Consider the following 21,490-nt stretch of genomic DNA (forward strand, 5'->3'; position numbering starts at 1 on the left):
TAAATTCAAGAAGACACCCCACAGAAAGACTAGGCCCATGCACCACTCACTACCCCTGGGCATAATGGATGAAAGCTAGGCAAAATGGGTGCAGGCCTCAGACACTGCCTCTCTTCAAAATGGCCCCTTGAACCCCAAGCACATATTGCCTGTACCAGCACTCAAGATGGCCACCACCACCACCCACATGGCCAGTCCACATCAACAGTACACCCCCAAAAAAAACCGAAAACACACAAAAATCACCACAATCCAATGCCATCCAGGATGTTTACATTAAAGAGAGTGAGACCCCACAGGCAGACTCAGTCCATGCACCACTACCCCTGGGCAAAAGGCCCCACCAGCAGCCCCAAAAAAATCGACAAAAACCACAAAATTCAGCACAATCCCAGCCCATCCATGGCCTCAGTGATGTTTAAATTCAACAAAACAGTAGTATCATGCACCCATAACCAACCCTGGTCCTACTGGATACTGTGGCTACCCACAATATATTATATTTAATGTTCTGAAAAAGTTCCAAAATTGTAGTTGCAGCAACTGTAATGCCCCAAACAAACTTAATTGTGAAAGTTGATTTCTAATCCAAATGTGATCCAAAGAAAGTCTAAAAGGCCTCAAATCCCAATATCCAGCAGCACCCACAAAAAGTAATCCTTCCAGGTCAAGGTCCAAATGAAAGTAACCAGCACATGAAGAAAGCACTGGGAGGAGCCTGCTGGACAGGAACAGGAAGCTGGAGACTGTGGGGCACTTCCTTCCCCCCCCCAAATAATGGACTCCTTGCAAAAAAAAGTGCAGGCAAATGTCAACCTGAGGAGTGATTCTGATAAAAATCATCATTTTCTGAAGGTTTATGCTGTTTGCTGGTGGATTTCTTGTGCAGAATTGCAAAATCTCTATTTCGCGAGTGCGAGATTGTTCCTGCCCGCCGCACCTACATGTTCGCAATTGCGAACTCTCGCGATGCATGCTGCGCAAGGTGGTGGCAAGCCGCGATTACGTATTCGCGGGCGCTAAACTCCAGCGGGATTCCGCAGCAAGATCCAAAATGGCGCAGCACTCGCAAAATATCGAGAAAAACAACTCGGCAAACGCTGAATGACGGAAAGTGAACGCCGCACGCCACGCCGCGCGCCGCAATATTGTTTCACCAAGCAAAAAAATCCGCAGCGTGCGGATTTGCGGATTTTCGGCAAATTCGCGAGAGTTCGCGGATTGCGAATTTTTCGAAAATCCGCGAGCGGAACGGATTTTACGCCCATTGATTTTGAGTGACAAAGATTGGATTGGGCTGGATTGTCTTGGTGTGGATTGTATTTGAGTGGGATAGATTGGAGTGTGGTGGGCTAGAAGGAATGGATTGAGTGAGATGGACTGAACTGGAGTGGATTATTTGGACTACAGTGGAGTTTGGTGGATTGGAGTGGGGGACTGGATGGGGTAGGTTAGATTGGAGTGAGGTGATGTGGGGAGGACTAGATTGGGGAAGACAGCGTGTGGTGGATTGAGGTGGGGTGGATTGGAATGGGGTAGATAGGACTGGAGTGGAGTGGATTATTGAACATTGATTGGGGTGGAATGAAGTGAAGTGAATTGGAGAGGGGTGAATTGTATTGCTGTCAGATGGAATAGAGAGGAGTAGATTGGATTGCAGTGGCGTGGATTGGAGTGAGGTAGATTAGATTGGGGTGGGGTGAACTGAATTGCGAAAGGGGTGGGTTGGGGTGGGATGGATTGGATAGAGGTGATTGGATCGAAGTGGGATGGATTGGGTGGAATGGAGTGGATCGGACTGGGGTGAGGTGAGGTAGATTAAATCTGATGAGGTCGATTGTAATGAAGTGGGATGGATTGGAGTGGGAAGATTGGAGTGGGCAGATTCTTTTGGATTGGAGTGGGGCTGATTGGAGTCGGACAGGTGTTTTGGATTGGAGTGGGACTGACTGAAGTGGGGCACGTTGTTTTGGATTGGAGTGAGCCAAATAGTTTTTTATTGAAGTGGGGCAGATTAGAGTGGAGCAGAAGGTTATAGTTTGGAGTGGGGTGGATTGTTTTAGATTGGAATGGGGCAAACTGGAGGTGGGCAGATTGTTTTAGATTGGAGAGGATTGGAGTGGGATGGTTTGAGGTAGGGTAGATTGCTTTAATTAGATTGGGGCGGATTTCAGTGGGCAGATTATTTTGGATTGGAGTTGGGCAGATAAGAATGGGGCTGATTGGAGTGGGGCAGATTGAAGTTGCACAGATCAGAGTGTCGCAGATTGGAGTGGGGCAGATTGCCTTGGATTAGAGTGAGGCAGATTAGAGTGTAACAGATTATTTTGGATTGGAGTGTGGCAGATTGTTTTGAAGTTGGGCAGATTGTTTTGGATTGGAGTGGGGCTGAGGGTTTTTGATTGAGTGGGCAGATTGTTTTTGATTAGAGTGTGGCAGATTGGTGTGGGGCAGATTCTTTTGGATTGGAGTGGGGTAGATTGGATTGGAGTGGGGTGGACTGGGAGGGAGTGGAGTTTATTGGATTGGATTGGGGTAAGGTGGATTGAATTTGAGTGTCGTAGATTGGATTGGAGTGGATTTGATTGGAGTGGGGTGAATTGGGATGGTGTTGGTGAATTGGGGTCAGGTGGATAGATTGAAATGAGGCAGGTTGATGTGGGTGAATTGAAGTGGAGCAGAATAGAGTGGGCTGTTTGGAATGGGGCTGGTTGTTTTGGATAGGATTGGGGCAGCCAATTGTTTTGGATTGGGGCACATTAGAGTAGGGTAGATTAGAGAGGGCAGATTAGAGATTAGCAGCCAGTTTATGATTGGAGTGGGGTAGATTTAAGTGGGGCAGATTAAAGTGGGGATATTGTTTTGGATTGGAGTGGGGCAGATTGTTTTGGACTGGAGTGGGGCAGATTGTGATGGATTGGAGTGGGATAGATTGGTGTGGGACATATTTTTGGGATTTGAGTGGGGTGGATGGGGAGGGAGTGGAGTGGATTGGGGTGAGGTGGATTGGATTTGAGTTGGGTAGATTGGAATAGGTTGGATTGGATTTTTGTGGTAGATTGGATTAGAGTATGGCAGATTTTGGTGTATTGGAGTGGGGTGAATTGGGATGGAGTGGGTGGATTGGGTTAGGTGGATAGGAGTAGAGAACAACTGCACAAACTCAATCAAATCGACAAACGCAAACAATTCACCTTTGAAATACGGCAATAATTCATCACATTTCTGGATGTAAGAATAACCCGGACACCGACAAGCGTTGAAACGGATTTGTATAGAAAGGACACAGACAGAAATAATACTCTTCACTACCAAAATTTTCATCCACAACTCTTCAAACAACACTTGCCATACACACAGCTGTTAAGAGTCAAAAAGATAGTATCTAACCCAGTGAAAGCAGCGGAACAATTAGAAGAAATGGCACAGAGATTTAAATCACGTGGATATCCTGACCAGGTACTACAACAAGCGAGGGAACGCTGTTCACTCACAAGCAGAGAGGAATTGCTTAGCATCCATAAAAACCTACTAAAAATCAGTTCACCGTGGTTTCAAAATTTTCCCTAATGAGTTCATCGTACAAAAAAATCATCAAAAATCATTGGCAAATACTCAGGTTGGAACAAGATTTTAATCATATCTTCGAACAAGAACCTATCTTCGCAAATACTAGAAGTAAAAACATGGGTGAAAGACTTAAACATCCTGGTCAATCATTAGCAGAAGACACATATAAAGGCACATTTCCATGCTGGAATTGTAACAACTGTAACAGCATAATTAAAGGAGCATACATCACCCATCCCATGAAGGGACATAAGATCAAAGTGAAGGTAACAGCCACATGTGACATGTCCAATGTGATCTACATTTTAAAGTGCCCCTGCGGGAAAATCTATTTCGGACAAACTGAAAGGAAAGTAAAAATACAGCTGAATGAGCACAAATCTAACATTAGAACTAAACAAATGAAATCCACAGTAGCTCAACACTTTTTAGAAGCTGGACACAACATCAGTCAATTTAAATTTTGCATTTTAGAGAAAATCGATAAACGAGAGGGAAGAGACAATCAAATTTTTTTATTACAAAGTGAAAATTACTGGATCAATATTCTAAACTCTATGATGCCCTTTGGCTTGAACCACCGTATGGAGTTTCTGTGTTACTTATAAAAAAAACACATATCTAGACTGTGTGTGGACTGTTCTGATCGTTTCCACAACAACATTATTGTAATGACTAGTGTTTTTTGAATGACTGTTTTCATTTACCACTGTTTTTTGAAAGACTGATTTCATTTACCACTGTTTTAATTTCAGCAGCATTACAACCACATATGTTATTCAATATTGTTATTGTTTAACATGAATATTTCATTTTGTAACTTTATTGACCTTTCCCATGATACACACGTCCCGCTAACCTGTTTCTATGTTCACTAATTCACTCACACACGCCATAAGAACCACCCACTTTTTAGCGTCGAGGAACACTGCACCTGAATATACCGTGAGCGATCGAAACTTAGCTTGAAGACGTTTGAATCTCTTTGCTCTTTACACCCGGTAAGCATAGATTAACAAAACTGCACCTTCCCTATATTTTAATCGTACCATCACCAAACTTGCATACTGCACGCATTAAGCATACAAATGCTAGCACCAAGAGTGCGCATCGTTCCGTTTTTACCCTTTTTTAACTGGCATGTTCATAATATTGTTCAAGCAAGTTGATATTTCGCGTTTTATACACCTTTAATATTAACCCGTGAACCTCTTCATAACCTTCTCATCGCCACGTGATAAACATTCTTTGTCAACACTACCGTCCTGCATGGCATTTATAGCTTGGTTCACCATGTTCGGCACCCAGCACAATGGATATGTCCTTGGTTCCTCCCAGATCACTCACTCACGTTAATTCACTAAATTTCACCATATGCGGGTATAGGTTCTAAACCAATCTTTACAATTCTCCTCATGTATATATGCCCAGCACTGATAGAAGAATTATATGTTACCATTACAGAATATCCCCAGATGAAGGCAATCATGCGGAAATGCATTGGGATCTCCTTAAACTATCAACCATTTGAAATGCATTCTGGGAAATGAAGTGTATGAAGATTGAAATATATTTATGAGAATTGTGATGCAACAATTCCAATAAAATCTTTATCTCAAGGACAGAGAGTTTTTTCTTCACAACGTGTTTGCTTATCTGAGAAACCTTTTTAATAAGGACTACAGCACCAGTGCCCGGGGACATACCCCACTTGTATGGGGATGCACCTAGTTTGATATTTACCACACTCCAGTTCGGTGAGTGATACCCTGGAGCACGGCACAACTATTCAACTACGCTTAGCCCTGGTAGTGTGCACACTAAAACCTTTTGGAGCAAACTGGAGGTGGGCAGATTGTTTTAGATTGGAGAGGACTAGAGTGGGATAGTTTGAAGTAGGGTAGATTGCTTTGATTAGATCGGGCAGATTGGAGTGGGCAGATTATTGTGGATTGGAGGGGGTAGATTGGAGTTGGGCAGATGAGATTGGGGCAGATTGGGGCAGATTGAAGTGGCACAGATCAGAGTTTCGCAGATTGGAGTGGGGAAGACTGTTTTGGATTGGAGTGAGGCAGATTGTTTTAGATTGGAGTGGGGAATATTGGAGTGGGGTAGATTGTTTTGGATTGGAGTGAGGCAGATTTGAGTGGGGAAGATTATTTTGGATTGGTGTGGGGCAGATTGTTTTGAAATTGGACAGAATGTTTTGGATTGGAGTGGGGCAGATTGTTATGGATTAAAGTGGGGCAGATTGGAGTGGGTTGAATGGAGTAGGGAGGATTAGTGTGGGATAGATTGTTGTGGATTGGAGTGGGGAGATTGGAGAGGAATGGATTGCAGTGGGGCTGATTGTTTTGAACGTGGTTGGGGCAGATTGGAGTAGGCAAATTATTTTGGATTGGAGTGGGCAGATTGGAATGGAGCAGATTAGAGTGGAGTAGACTGTTTTGAATGGAGTGGGGCAGACTGGAGTGGGGCAGAGTAGAGTGGGACAAACTGGAGCAGGGCAGATTGTTTTAGATTGGAGCAGATTGGAGTGGGATGGTTTGAAGTAGGGTAGATTGTTTTGATTAGATTGGGGTGGATTGGAGTTGGCAGATTATGTTGGATTGGAGTGGGGCAGATTGGAGTTGGGAAAATTAGAATAGGGCAGATTGAAGTGCCATAGATTGGAGTGTCGCAGATTGGAGTGGGGCAGATGAGATTGGGGCAGATTGGGGCAGATTGAAGTGGTACAGATCAGAGTTTCTCAGATTGGAGTGGGGAAGACTGTTTTGGATTGGAGTGAGGCAGATTGTTTTGGATTGGAGTGGGGAATATTGGAGTGGGGTAGATTGTTTTGGATTGGAGTGAGGCAGATTTGAGTGGGGAAGATTATTTTGGGTGGGTGTGGGGCAGATTGCTTTGAAATTGGACAGAATGTTTTGGATTGGAGTGGGGCAGATTGTTTTGGATTAGAGTGGGGCAGATTGGAGTGGGTTGAATGGAGTAGGGAGGATTAGTGTGGGATAGATTGTTGTGGATTGGAGAGGAATGGATTGCAGTGGGGCTGGTTGTTTTGAAAGTGATTGGGGCAGATTGGAGTAGGCAAATTATTTTGGATTGGAGTGGGCAGATTGGAATGGAGCAGATTAGAGTGGAGTAGACTGTTTTGAATGGAGTGGGGCACACAGGAGTGGGGCAGAGTAGAGTGGGACAAACTGGAGCCGGGCAGATTGTTTTAGATTGGAGCAGATTGGAGTGGGATGGTTTGAAGTAGGGTAGATTTGATTAGATTGGGGTGGATTGGAGTTGGCAGATTATTTTGGATTGGAGTGGGGCAGATTGGAGTTGGGAAAATTAGAATAGGGCAGATTGAAGTGCCATAGATTGGAGTGGGGCAGATTGTTTTGGATTGGAGTGAGGCAGATTGTTTTGGATTGGTGTGGGGAATATTGAAGTGAAGCAGATTTTTGGGATTGGAGTTAGGAAGATTGGAGTGTGGCAGACTATTTTGAATGGAGTGGGGCAAACTAGAGTGGAACAAATTGGAGCGGGCAGATTGTTTAGGATAGATCAGATTGGAGAGGGAGGGTTTGAAGTAGGATAGATTGTTTTGATTAGATTGGGGTGGATTGGAGTTGGCAGATTATTTTGGAATGGAGTGGGGCAGATTGAAGTGGCATAGATTGGAGTGTCGCAGATTGGAGTGGGGCAGATTGTTTTGGATTGGAGTGGGGCCGATTGTTTTGGATTGGAGTGGGGAATATTGGAGTGAGGCAGATTTTTGGGATTGGAGTGAGGAAGATTGGAGTGTGGCAGACTATTTTAGATTGGATTGGGGCAGGTTGTGTTAGATTGGAGTGGGGAAGATTGTTCTGGATTGGAGTGGGGCAGTTTGTTTTGAAATTGGGCATATTGTTTTGGATGGGAGTGTGACAGATTGCCTTGGAGTGGGGCAGATTGTTATAGATTAGAGTAGGGCAGATTGGAGTGTGGAAAACTGGGTTGGGGATGATTATTTTGGATTGGAGTGTGGCAGATTGTTTTGGATTGGAGTGGGTGGAATTGGAGAATTGGTGTGTGGTACATTGAAGTGAATTAAGTGGGTGGTTTGGATTGGAGGCAATTGGATTGGTGTTGGGTGGATAGGATTGAGTGGGGCAGACTGAAGTGGGGTGAGGTGGGGTGGACTGGCATAGATTGGAGATGGGTAGAGTGGGGTGGATTGGGGTGTACTGCAGGATTATGTGTTAAAGCATCATTTCAGAAAGTACACATAAGAAATAAATAACGTAGCTTTGTAGTAAGATATTGGCGGCAAAACTGGCAACGAAGAAGGTCGAGGGTGTCAATTCCCTTGGGCTGTTATGATTTATGTAGGCAATTTCATTTTATGCCAACTTATTTTTCAAGTTGCCAGATCCAGAGCACCAGTCAGGGCACTTGGTGTAGAAGTATTTGTACGCTGTGAATTTTGTAAAGAAATAGTGGTTCGCAGATGGCAGCTTTGCAAGTTATTTCCAGACTTATAGAGGTTGGATGCAACTGTATTTTTGCTTGAGCCTACTACACTGAAGTTTAGCTATCAGGGCAGAAATTATTTCTGCAATGAATATGCACCTGATAGATCAATGATCAAAGTCTACCCAACTAGAAAGGGTTGGCTTGACATGCAAGGTGCCAATGTGAGGGTAACAGGCCCCCTTGAGTTTTCTTGTGCTTGGTTGTCCTGACTGGCAGGTAAATTCCTTCTCAATGGTAGCAGATGCTATTTGGGGTACCATTGGGCAAAGTGGAGTTGGTAGGCTTAATGGTTAGCCAACCCTTGCCTCTATTTTTGTGAGTGGGGGATGGTTGTAGTGAAAATTCTGGTTTCTTTCAGGAACCCAGGAAAGGTAAGGGATGGTGTGGATGAGGGGTTTGTTGGGGGGAGAGGGAGGAATTGGGGGGGGGTTGTTTTGTTTGATAAAGTTGGTGATGAGGTATCTTTGTTTTCCTTTGTGGTTTTGGTTTGGGGTGTAGAAACAAAATAACAATGAAAACGTATCAAACAGGATTGATTTCTGCAGTGTCATATGAAATATGGTGTGTGTATAATATGTGCTAATGGTATATGGGAGAGGCAGTGATAGTCGGGCATTGCATGCACTTAGCTGGAATGTCCATTGTCTAGGAATGCTCGCAAAAGTGCTGGCATGTAGAGGAGGAACTTCTGCTTCCTAAACCAAACTTGCTCTGCCTTCTAGAGACCCATTAATCTACTACAGAGTCTACAAATCTGAATATTGGGGGGTATAATATGCTGACAGCTTCAGACAGGAAAGGCTCTAAGCAGGGGATGGCCTTATTTGCTGGGGATCAAGGCTGGAAGGTTTATAGGCCTAAAATAGATCAATCTGTCAGATGGGCCATTGCTGAAATAGAAAAGGAAAATGCTTGATTGAATTTGCGTGAGGTGTACGCACCCAGTGATGATGATCCTTTGATTTTTAATTTTTTATTAGCCAAACTGTGCTAATGGCATTCCACTTTTGGTATTTGAGGAGATTTTAACCTGCCATTGGAACCACAATTTGACACCACCTCAGGCTCATCTGCCATTGCACTTATGAAAAAATCCAGAGAAGCTTTGAGAGAGGTGATGCAATATCGTGATCTTATTGATATGTGGCACATGTGCCATGGGTTTTCACAAGGCTTTACATTCTACTCATTGGCAAGTAAGACCCTTTCTAGGATTGATATGATCTTTGTAAGCCATACTCTTGCACGTTACTTTCTATCAAGCTGAACCCACACATTATTACTGATCACAATTTGCTTTCTTTATTTATGTCACTATGTCTCAGTGATGGTATTGCTTCTCCATCAAGGTGGTCGTTTGACCATGAAACTATTGCTGGACAAGAGATATCTGCATTATATGTCGATCTCCTTGGATTATTTCATTCTGCACAATCAAATTTCAGCCACTCCAATCGTTGTGTGGGATACAATGAAAGTGATTATCCAGAGTCAGACTCTTAGCTATAACATTTAGCACAATAAAAGGAAGAGGCACATGGCAGAAAGGGCCCTTGCAGAACTATTAACTTTGGAACTCAACTATTCAAAACAAATTGATGGAAGGTCCCACTCAGATTGTCGAAAAAGCACTAAGGTAATTAATTATCTCTTGTATGAGGCTTCAGAAGGAGATCTGGGATATGGCTTATCAGGGATGGCACACAAAACAATCTCTATGTTTTGAGAACAATGAAGAGGTGGGACTGATTCTTTCTTTTTAGTGTAATGACAGACAATCAAAGAATACAGCTGCAGACACTCGTGATTTCTTTGACAAGATATGCCACGGTCCGCTGCCACTTTATTTGTCTTTCAGGAAATGTATAAGTCTCTTTATTGTGAGGAGAGGTCCCCCTTATTAGCAGCTATAAAAGGGTACTTGGAATATGTAAGCTTACCATGTCTAAGGCCAACTCAAACTCAGATTTTAGAGGCCCTGTTTCCGTATATATAGAGATTAAGAAAGCATTGACAGAGCTAGCCTCAGGTGAAGCATCAGGACAGGATTCTATTCCTCTTGAGTTTTACAAAACACTTGCAGATATTCTACTCCCTAGATTTGAGGAGCTGGTTAATTCTTAAGCTTTCTTGTAGTTGGTACCTGTGTCTGGGAGAGAAGCATATATCTAAATGTTTTTAAAGAAGGGTAAAGACCCGCTTAACTGAAGGTCATATTACCCAATCTCTTTAATGATAAGGATCCTAAATGTATATTTGTGTCCTGGCTATTCATGTATCCTCAGTCATATTTAATCTAGTGGATAATCAGCAGCATGGCTTCATCCCAGTAAAGGAAGTGACCTGCTTGGGTCACCCGGGTCACTAATAGAACATCTCTCAGCCTTCCAAAAAAAGAGTTGGAGGGACAGTGGAGAATATACACCACTTGACAGTGAGGACAATGACCTAGCGAGGCAGGAGGAGGAACACTGGGGTGTTTCATGTTGGATTTACCTCCAATCAAAGGCAGGACCGAGGCAGTAATTCAAACGAAAGCTCACTGTTTGGAGCGGTTTAAGGGCTGCCAACGGCCGATCCACTTCTGATAGACTAGGGTCAAACACTTTTAACAAAGGTTACGTATCTAGCCGCATTGATTACCTCCTAGTCAGCCTGAATCTATGGCATACCCTTGATGACATGGCCGTCCAGGCATATATAGAGAGCAACCATGATCCACTCTGCTCACAGTTCATATTTAGGGTCCTTAGTGTACCAGTACAACCAGTTATTCTACCCACTACTAGGGATCTTTTAGTCCCAAAGAACATGCGCAGAGTTAAATGTCCTAGGATTTTAGCATGTCCGGAAACACTATCTACTATAAGTAGCGAGCTTGAGAGTACAGTTAGATTAAAGGAGACTTGCTACCCCTAATGTGAATTAGCTAAAGAACTCACACAGCTGCACAACTTATTGTTTTTAAAAATCTGCAGGCACAGAGTAAGGCTAGGGCGAAAGACACCATGTCCAAATAACATTGGTACAATCAGGACTGTAGACATGCCCGTAAAGTCCTTGGAGAAGCAATTAAATCAGGTGCTATGGCTAGAGGGCGTTCTGCCAGGACTACAAACAAGAATGTAATTAAGTGTGCCAAAAATCCTGGGATGAGGACAGATGGCATGAATTAAAATGTGGTTGTGATAGCAACAACTCCAAGTGGTTTTGGAATGTGGTTAAATAGGGCAGGGGAGGAGGAGTACAGCCACCGGAATATCATGTTGATCCCGATGTGTGGGTTAGCCATTTTGCCACTCAGTATGCTGAAGATGAAGCAGATGATAGACTAACATTCCTGATCTATCCCTTCCCTAGTGGCAGGGTATTCGATGAGGAAGATGTTAGAGGCGCTCTTAACGCTCTAACAGGTGGTAGAGCTCAAGGGTTAGACTGTATCCCTGCCGACATTTTCTTGTATGATAGACCGAAAAGGTCCAACTACATACTACTATTCGCTAACGCTGTAGCTCAAGGAGCCTGGCGGGGGCAGAGATAATTCCCATACATAAAAAAGGAAATAAATCCATACCTGGTAACTATAGCTCATTAAGCCTCAAAGATTCTATTCAGAAAGTGGTGGCCAGGCCGGTTTTGGTCAAGGTCCAGATCTGGATCGAGGCAAACACCATCCTCTCCCCCCCCCTCCTTCAGGCAGCTTGGTGGCCCAAATTACCACAATTGACCAGGTCTTTCGATATGTACTCATATACTGGCAGACAATTACTATCGGCAAAGGTACCATGTATGCTGCCTTTGTCGATCTCAAATCCGCCTTTGACCTGGTCTCACGGACTAAATTGTGGGAGGTCTTGAAAGAGATGGGGATGCAACTTGATTTACTCTCCCTGATCGCCCGCCTCCATGAGGATAATTATGCACAAATACATTGAGGTGCGGCAGGAAACAAGACAGTTCCCTTCCTTGTGTGAAAGGGTGTTCGCAAAGGATGTGTGTTGGCTCCCACACTGTTTTATCTCTTCATAAATGGAGTCACAAACTTCCTTGATGCCACCGACACTGATGCTCCTGTCTTGGCTGGAAGAAAAATCCCCATTTTATACTTGCGGATGACCTGCTGATAATCTCCAAAACATTGAGTAGATTGCTGCGTGCCCTCTATTGCTATGAATAGGTGTGCCTCCTGAGGGGTCTTAAAATTAATGCTGCCAAGACAACGTTTATGGCATTCAATCAACACAGATCGTTCAGAGGGAAAATGATGATGGAAGGGCATTCCCTGGAGCAGGTTGATGCTTTTGTCTATCTGGGCATAAAGCTGCAGAAGGACATGAGGTGGAAGCCACACATCGAAGTCATGACACTAAAGCATAGGCAGTTAGCTGGTACCCTTAGAAAGAAATGTAAAACCTCCCTGACAAAGCGCCTTCACCCGGTATTACAAATTTATAGCAGCAAAGTGGTGAACTCAGTCCTTTATGGGGCTGAGCTGTGGGGTTTAGAGAACTTGACCCAGCTAACAATAGCCGAGAATGCGTTATTGCGCGCGATCACTAGTTTGCCACAGAGTACAACCATCCTCCCCCCTAAGAAACGACCTAGGCCAGAAAGCCCTGTCAGATTTAGCCAGTCTATGGTGTATGCTATTCTGGAGTAGAATGAGGCGCACACAGGAACTGGCACCATACACAGAGGGGATGGTATTAATTTGGATAGCTTTCACAAAATTAAGTGGCTGCAGCATTTGAGAAGTCTGATTATTAAAATGGGCCTATTGCACTTGTGGGATTCCTCTTCTACCTTAATGTTCCCATAAAAAAGAGCTTCAAAGAAATCTATTTTGAAATGGTTGCATATGAAGAGTTTAGGCGCTATGAGCCCACCTCACTCTCGGGGCTCTTTCTTCAGATAAAACCATGCCCGAGTCTCAAGCCATATTAGGACATCATTAGAAAGCCTTTGGACGGAAAATTTTACTTCCAATTCAGATCAGGATCTTTGCCCTCGAAGTGTTTTTCATCCAAATGGTCTTCCACCAAGGACAACAATTGGCATGCATGTGCCACACATACAGAATCATATTCGCATATGCTCTTTGCCTGCCCCGCTTACACTGGCTAGCAGAAAGCTTGGCTGGCTCAGCTCTGCAACAACCTAGGCACAAGATCACACAACATAACCTTGTGAATTCTTTGCTCCGAGCCATCCCCAAGGCACGCAATCCTGGTGGCAAAATTCTTGAGGTGGATGTGGCACATATGTTGCAACCAAATCAGGGCGGGTAAATGATCATAATGGAATTTTTTTAATACTGTGTAGGTGAATGTGGGCATATTAGGACATGTGAGGCCCATTATGTTCCTCAAGGCGCTTGAGACTGTTTGCACTTGATGCTTTTAACTTTGCTTTGTCATGTTATGTCTGATATAATGATAGCTCTGATTGCTTATTTGCACCCATGTTTTAAAGGTTTTTTCCTGATTTTAACTTTTCTATCTAAAAAAAAAAACTTTTTATCTGTAATGCTTTTATGACTTGTATGGTCGAAGAAAGCTTCTTTGGTGTGATGTGAATATACACCAATGACTGTTTGTTCATATACACTCAGAGCATAGCCCAGTCTGCACAGTCTCCAGGAGTGGTACAGAGGGAACTAAATATTTGCTAGCGTAGAGATACCTTATGTAAATTTCATGATTGGTTAAGAACACGCCCACAGTGGAATTTTCCAGGCACATGTAGCCGGACAGTAAAATACAAATAAACAGTTTCTGCTTTTGAAACTCATCACAGTCTAAGGCTGTTACACCAAGTACTATGATAAGGCCACCAGATAAGTGAAGAGAGCCTCTATCTAGTGGGAAAGCTATGCGCTGGCATTAACAGTTCTTCATTGCAGAAACGAAATTCCCAAAGGGCATTTCTCAGAAATTGCAAAGATTAGTTTTGATTGTCTTTAAAATGGCCTCTAAACATAAAATGGTACATCAAATGCTAATTTATACAAGGCACTACCTAAGCATTAACAGGCCTAATCTAACAGACCCTCCTTTTAGCATGAGCTAAAAACTTTTTCGAATGTGCAAAAATAAAAATAGAGCAGACAGCATCATCATAACAGTATCAATACATCAGCAATTGATAGAGCATCAAAATTCAAAAACATAATTAGGATAAAATTATGGGCACTCCTTACAATAAACTTTATGAAATGATACAGCTAGAAGGGAAGAGTCCTCAAATATCAGCGCCGAGATGCCCTAGGGCCTTTGTTCGCGCTATATAAATGTTTTAATAAATAAATAATAAATAAATCCCCTCATCAATATTCATCAGATCATCAATATCAACCTGAATCATTATGGCGGCATTTGTAATACGGGCTGATATCTTCTCTTTGGGCATGAAAACAATAGCACGATAACAAAAACAAGTAGGAAGGCATGTATGAGGACCCAAAAGAGTACTAATACAACAAGGTAAATCAGTTTTTGAAGTATCCAACCCCAACTGCCAAAAAGAAACGAATTCCAATTCCCACTTTTCATCCGTTGTACATTGTCGATAATATCCATAATATGTTGTGTTATATTTTTCTCCAAATTTTATATACCGATCACACACTGGTCACCGACCACTGAGCACACACCACCACTCTTTGCCAAGATAAAATCCACTGCATATCTAGTGTGTTCTGAATACACCTGCATGCTTTCTAACTGGGTAGTGATATCGAGGAACTCTGCTACTGTGGTACTGGATAGAATTTGTAGCTTACATCCAAAATATTCCATAGCTTTCTCACCCTTGGCCATGGCAGTACCACCCAATGTAAATATGGAGGAAAGGACGTATCCAAATGTAATTCCATTACTATAGCTATTTACTTCTAAATCTGTAACCCCTTCAAAGAATTATTTTGTTAAGGTCCTTTTCACCCATCTCATTCTGGGTCGAGCATATTTACATGGAACACCCAATGGCAATACGATTTCAAGAGCCACATCATCAGTACCATTGTGGACAGTGCAATAAGACTAATCAGACAAAAAGAAAAACCCTGGATGTGCATATATCGCCCCCTCAAAATTCACTGCGGAGTATCTAGAGTTCATTCCCAAAGTGCTCAAATCATCTGTATTCACCAAGGGAACTGTATGTCTGAACAATATTATCCCAGAACAATTAATGTACAATGAAGTGTCCGTGCAATTCACTATGGGGCAACAAGCAGGATAATAACCAGCCTCCGGGGGTACTTTCAACTCTTTGTAAGGTTAAATCAATCTATTTGTTCGATTGAGTGAAAGGTGGTGACATATCAAATAAATGTGTGAAATTAAATCAAGATAAGATTCCTCATAAAAACGATTTGTAATGCTCACGTTTATATTTGTTTTTTGTCGGCATCACTATTTAAATAACAATGCACGGTATAGACGTATATGATCTATCGAGCGATGACTAACCAATTACACAACGGGTTTTTATGAGGAATCTTATCTTGATTTAATTTCACACATTTATTCGATATGTCACCACCTTTCACTCAATCGAACAAATAGATTGATTTCACTATTACCAACACCACGATGAATGAAAAGCATAGAGCACGTGGAAAAGATTCATTTATTAACTGTTTATTCAGATTACCTCGTGTATAAACGGCTGCATTTTGTTTCTAGAACTGTTCCCTGATGAAGGCTTCATGTGCAAGCCGAAATGCATTGGATTAACAAAGAATATGGGAATGACATAACAAAAGATGGAATAATTAAATGAAAACGCACACTAAAAACTTTGGAAGAGTTGTTTTATGAATAAAATTCGTCAAAAAGTATAAAGCATCTACAACCCTACTTAAAGGGACTACGGCAGTGATCGGAGGACGGCACCCCAAGTTTTAGGGGGACACAGCTACCTACATGTTTCAAGGTGTATGACGGAATACACGCTCTGAAGCACGCCACAACTTTGAATTAAGCAATAAACCCAAGGGTTGTGCAAGTGAGATTCTCATTGTCTAAAGAAGATAGAGCAACTGGTTCCCTGGTGGTGAACAGCCACCACCGCAAGCATGAAGAGTAAACACATATGGCACCAGCAGACGGCACCCACAGAGAGACTATCGACTTGCCCCACCACCGCCTGACCGTCAGTGCTTAATTTGTAAAATATTAAGTGCAGGTGCTCACAGTTTTTATAGATACCAAAGGGGATTATGGACGGAGTGCTTGAGCAAATCAAAAACTCACCCCCTGTCAACTGATCTGGGTTTAATCCATCATCAATCTTTAGCTCACTCCGCCACCCTAGTTCAGAGATGGCCATATGCAAATCAGTCTGACCCTGTGCCTCATGGGAACAGTCCAGCGCTGAACTGCCAAGCCATGTCTTCCCTGGACCGGAAACAAGCATCCGGGGACCGGTTTTGGGTTCACAACCCTCATCAGCAAGGCTATTTTGAGTCCACTGGCAAAGTGAGCAAGGGTCCCAAGTCTGGGCATACCTTGCCAACTTAGGGTGAACAAAGCAATACCAAAGGGGATGATGTACGGAGCGCTTGAGCAAATCAAACACTCACCCCCAGTCAAGTGATCTGGGTTTAATCCATCATCAATCTTTATCTCACTCCACCACCCCAGTTCAGACATGGCCACATGAAAATCAGTCTGAACCTGTGCCTCATGGGAACAGTCCAGTGCCAAACTGCCAAGCCATGTCTTCTCTGGACCGGAAACAAGCATCCTGGGACCGGTTTCGGGTTCATAACACTCATCAGCCAGGCTATCTTGAGTCCAGTGGCAAAGTGAGCAAGAGACCCACGTCTGGGCATACAATGCCAACTTAGGGGAACTCAGTAACATGCAGCGTACTGTTCGCAAACTTCCCGTCTATCATGATTTATTTAAAAAAAAAAGCTTTCTCCGTATCAGACAAATCTCAGTGAAACCAGATTTCATTCTAATTCTTATTGTAATGCCATCAATAGCAAATAATCTGGGTACTACTACACTGACTGGCAGGAAGAAAAATGTTTACTTTTGAACCACCCTCAGCTCCTTCCCCAATTTTGTTATGCTGCAAGGCCTTGTCTGTGCTACTGAGGCAGGCAGATTGCTGCAGGTGCCATTGTGCAGGAATTTATTTATGTTGTCCCACGGCCAAGGAGCACTATTCTATCACTCTGTTACCTGTAGGATAACAGTTGTGTGTAGAATAACGTACACACAACTCACCTACCTCGCAGCTTCAGCTACACTGGAAAGCGCAGACCACTGGCTTGTGCTGCTGAAATTATGCTTCCAGTTGATTGTGCATGCAGTTTATACTGAGCATAACACAACAGACCTGCCCGTCCCCCACCCCTGATACCAGGCACTGGTGTGCACCAAAGCTAGCACACTGGCAGCATGAACCAAATCTAAACATGCAGGTGCACAAGCCTCGCTCCGGGGCTGGGGCGTTTTAATGACCTGTGCACAGCGCTGGCTGTGCTTCAGAGAAAAATTCAATAGACCCTGAGAAATAGGTGCCGGTGCTCAGCACCTGAAAGCACCGGCACAAATACCAGCACCCAAGAACGCACCTTGCAAAAGGTTAAATACTGCGATCATGAGATCAGAGGTGCACAGAGGACTGCACCTGGAAATTTGACAGCTAGGGCAGGAGCCCTGGACAGTGAGAGCCCTTAGAGAATGAGAAGCAGTGTTGCATGAAAGAGGCCACCCCAGCACCGAATGGCCAGTGTTGGCCCATCATTGACCACTGTCACACAGATTGACCAATCCTGCCAAGCACTTTCACACTTAGGCTGGGCCATGTGCCATGACGACGTAGCCTCGAGGAGCATGCACTACGCCTTCAGGTGATGAAGAGAGGAAGGAAGAGGCATGACCCACATTCCATGGAGAGAAGAACTCTGGGAGGAACAGAACCTGTTAGAGGTCCATGAGGACGTGAAAGTGTCAAGTCCTATTGCCAAGACTGGACCTGTGGGAGGCTGCAACGGAAGAAGAGAAATAGTCCTATGAACAGGACCAGAGTTCCCATCGACAGGACCAGGCCTGTGAGAGGCCAAGGTGGAAGAAGAGGGACAGGTTTATGAACAGGATGTGAGGTCCCATCGACAGGATCAGGCCTGTGAGAGGCTGTGTTGAGAAAAAAAAGAAAACCAGTCATATGAAGAGGACATGCCAGGGGGATCCCTGTGAAGAAAGCACCATGGTGAGAGGCCTGATCAGAAGAGTCAAGGAGAAGTGTGGCATGATGCCATGTCTAGGAGGCGTCAAGGGGAAGAACGTGGCAAGATGTGACATTGCCGCGTCCTGAAGGAGAAGATGAAAGAGGAGGAGAAGAGAGTGGCAAAATACCACGGTGCAAGAAACAGTGATGAGCAGAAGAGTTTAGCACAAAGTCACAGTACCCCATCACAAAGTTGAAGATGAAAGAAGAGGAGAGAAAGGTGTGTGATAGACCCACCACACAGAAGATCACTGACAGTCATCAGTGAGTGTCATCATTGACAAGTGCTTTACTAAAATCAACTAAGGAGCACTGTACACCTAAAGTGGAGCCCTACGCCTGCAAAACACCCAGAGGGTAACAAGGCGTCCTTGGAAACCTTGGAGGCTGGCCACCCAGAAACCTTCTGTTAGATCCTGTGTACCTGAGACCTGCTGAAGAATGCATACTTGGCCATTGTACCATCCACCCTTGGGGTTGCACAAGTGACTTGGAAAAAGCCCTGTTGGGTGTTCAACAGCTACCCCGTTGTACGGCCTAAGTGAGGCCCCCCTAAGCCCACCAGGTCCTGTGGCAATCCAATTGCAAGGGCCTCAAGGGAATTCTGGAATGAGGGCATCCCCGCTCGAGAGATGCGCCTGCAGCAGCTCCACAACAGGCACAAGGGGGCACTGAGGTCACAGAGGGAGACTAGTCCTCCAAAGACTATCTTGAAGATATTCGTTACACCTGAGTCCTGATGGCAAGAGCACACTTATCCTGAGACAACAACTATTTATGGTTACATGAGTGACTTGGATATAGTTCTGTTGGCAGTTCCCCAGTGATCCCTTTACACAGCCTATGAGAGGCCTTGCACAGTTCTGTGGCAGCCCAGCGAAAAGGGCCTCAAGGAAATATCCATGTGAGGGAGCCATGGCATGAGAGAGAATTCTGGAGCTGCTCTACTAGCAGGTACTGGGAAGCATCCAGGCCTTCGAGGAAGAACCCTGTAGTCCCGCGCTCTACACGAGCGGGACTTTCAAGATGGCGCCCGTGATTAGACCGCAGGAAGAAGCCATATGCGGTCTAGTCTTTCCTGTGAAGGGGACGCCAAACCAGGAAGAGGAGGATCAAATACGGAGGCCGGAAATCCCTTCGGAGTTCAACCCCGTTCTGGAGGACGACGGACCCGGAGCAGACAGAACCCTGACCGAGAGCGAAGACGGCGCAAGAGAGAAGGACGTGGTATCAGAACCGCCCAGTGGCGACACGCACAAGTTCAGCCGACCCCAAGAGGAGGAGAAGGGCGGCGAGACTCCGACAGCCACGACCCCGGAGGGCCGTGGCCAGAGGCAAGTACCTCTGTTCCATTTCCTTACGGTGGGCTGGTGGAGGGCAGGACTTTAAACAGCCCCATAACACACTGGTCCCCTAATTCACTGCTATCTCACTATGATGTGAGAATATCACGTTCACTGTTACTTCACTTTGATGTGAGAATACACTTGTTACACCAACCTTCACCCCCCTCATAAACACACTCTCTGGTGGTGGTGGTGTATTTGTTAGTTAGTGTTTCCTGGTCTCTGACCCAGTTGTCCCTTCTTGTTCTCTTGAGGGTACTGGACATTTTGCACGCGTCCTGACAACGAGGGAGACCCACCTGATAACATCTGAACTCCACACTGCCAGGAAGACCTCCAGAGACTGAAAGACTGTACCTGAACTTAAGGAACATTTTTTTTATTTTATTTTGCCCTGGGTTTTGTCGTTTCTTCCATGGTCTTGAACCTCCCTCCTTTTCCAGTTCGGAACCTCATCAAGCCTATAAATTAACATAGAAATAAAAAGAAACCTCATTTCCATTAGTGTCTCTGCAGCCTATACCTGAGGGAGGGCTGAGAGGGGATCACAGTGGTGTCAGAAGTGGGATATTGTCATTAAAGCCACTATAACCCAACCCGTCTCTATGGAGGAAATGATACCCCAATTAGCTGAAGGACAGAGGCACTTACAATTAGTCATGGAAAGCCAGTCACAAGCGGTTCTGAAAGACAGAGAAGCCTTTCATGCTGCCCTGAAAGAACAAGCTAGCTTATTAGTCACAAATCACCAAGTCCAGGACACAGCTATATTACGACCAACGGACGCCATAACGACAGCCCGAGTCCACACTAACATTCCCAGCTCAGTACTACAAAAATATCAAGAAGGGGAGGACCCCAACTATTTTTTTGTAAATTTTGAGAGGGTGGCCACAACAGCTACCTGGCCTCCGGAGTGATGGGGCCAATATATAGCTCCCCTCCTATCTGACAAACTGCAAGCTGCATGCCAGGCTGCAAACCCCGACGGTCTCAAACCTTACCCAGAAATAAAGAAAATGATCCTTGAAAGGTTCGGATATGATACGGAATACTATAGATCCAGATTCCGCAAGGAGAAATGGGTGTCTGGTGATAACCCGAGGGCATTATACTATCGAGTCAGAGATCTGGGAGAAAGGTGGTTGCAGCCTACTAAATCCACCATGGAGGAAGTTACAGAGAAAATGAATCTTGAGCAGTACCTGGATGCCCTCCCTACTAACACCAGAGCTTGGTTTAAGCAACATCCCCATTTAACTGTACAAACAGCGGTGGACCTGGCCTGCGCCTACCACCGGTCCCCAGATTTCAAAGTACAACCTTTAAAAACACTGGCACTCACCCCCTCCAGAACATCCATTAGGCCGACTGAGAATAGATACCCTAGCTCAGGAAAGGGACTGACGAAACCACCCATACAACCTCTCCCGTCCACCTCCAGACCTCAATGTTTTAAATGCATGGAATGGGGGCACATAGCCAGAAACTGCCCAGAAAAGAAAGAGACAGTAGAACCAATGGAGTTCGGGTTAACCCAGGGAAGGGTCTTAGCTACAGGAGGAACAGAATCCCGATACCGAAAGACTATTCGCCTTAAAGGCTGACCTGTTGACGCCCTGTTGGATACGGGATGTCATCACACCATAATATCCCAAGAACTCGTCCCCCTCAATCACATTCGGAGTGAGGCTCAGATACAAGTGTCTTGTGTCCACGGGGAAGTCCGAAGGTAACCTGTAGCTAATGTCCTTATAGAGATAGATGGAGAAACACAGGTACGATTAGTCGGTATAGTACCAACCCTCCCAGAAAAAGTC

This window comes from Lissotriton helveticus, chromosome 5_1 (genome assembly GCF_964261635.1).
Source record: "Lissotriton helveticus chromosome 5_1, aLisHel1.1, whole genome shotgun sequence".
NCBI lineage: Eukaryota > Metazoa > Chordata > Amphibia > Caudata > Salamandridae > Lissotriton > Lissotriton helveticus.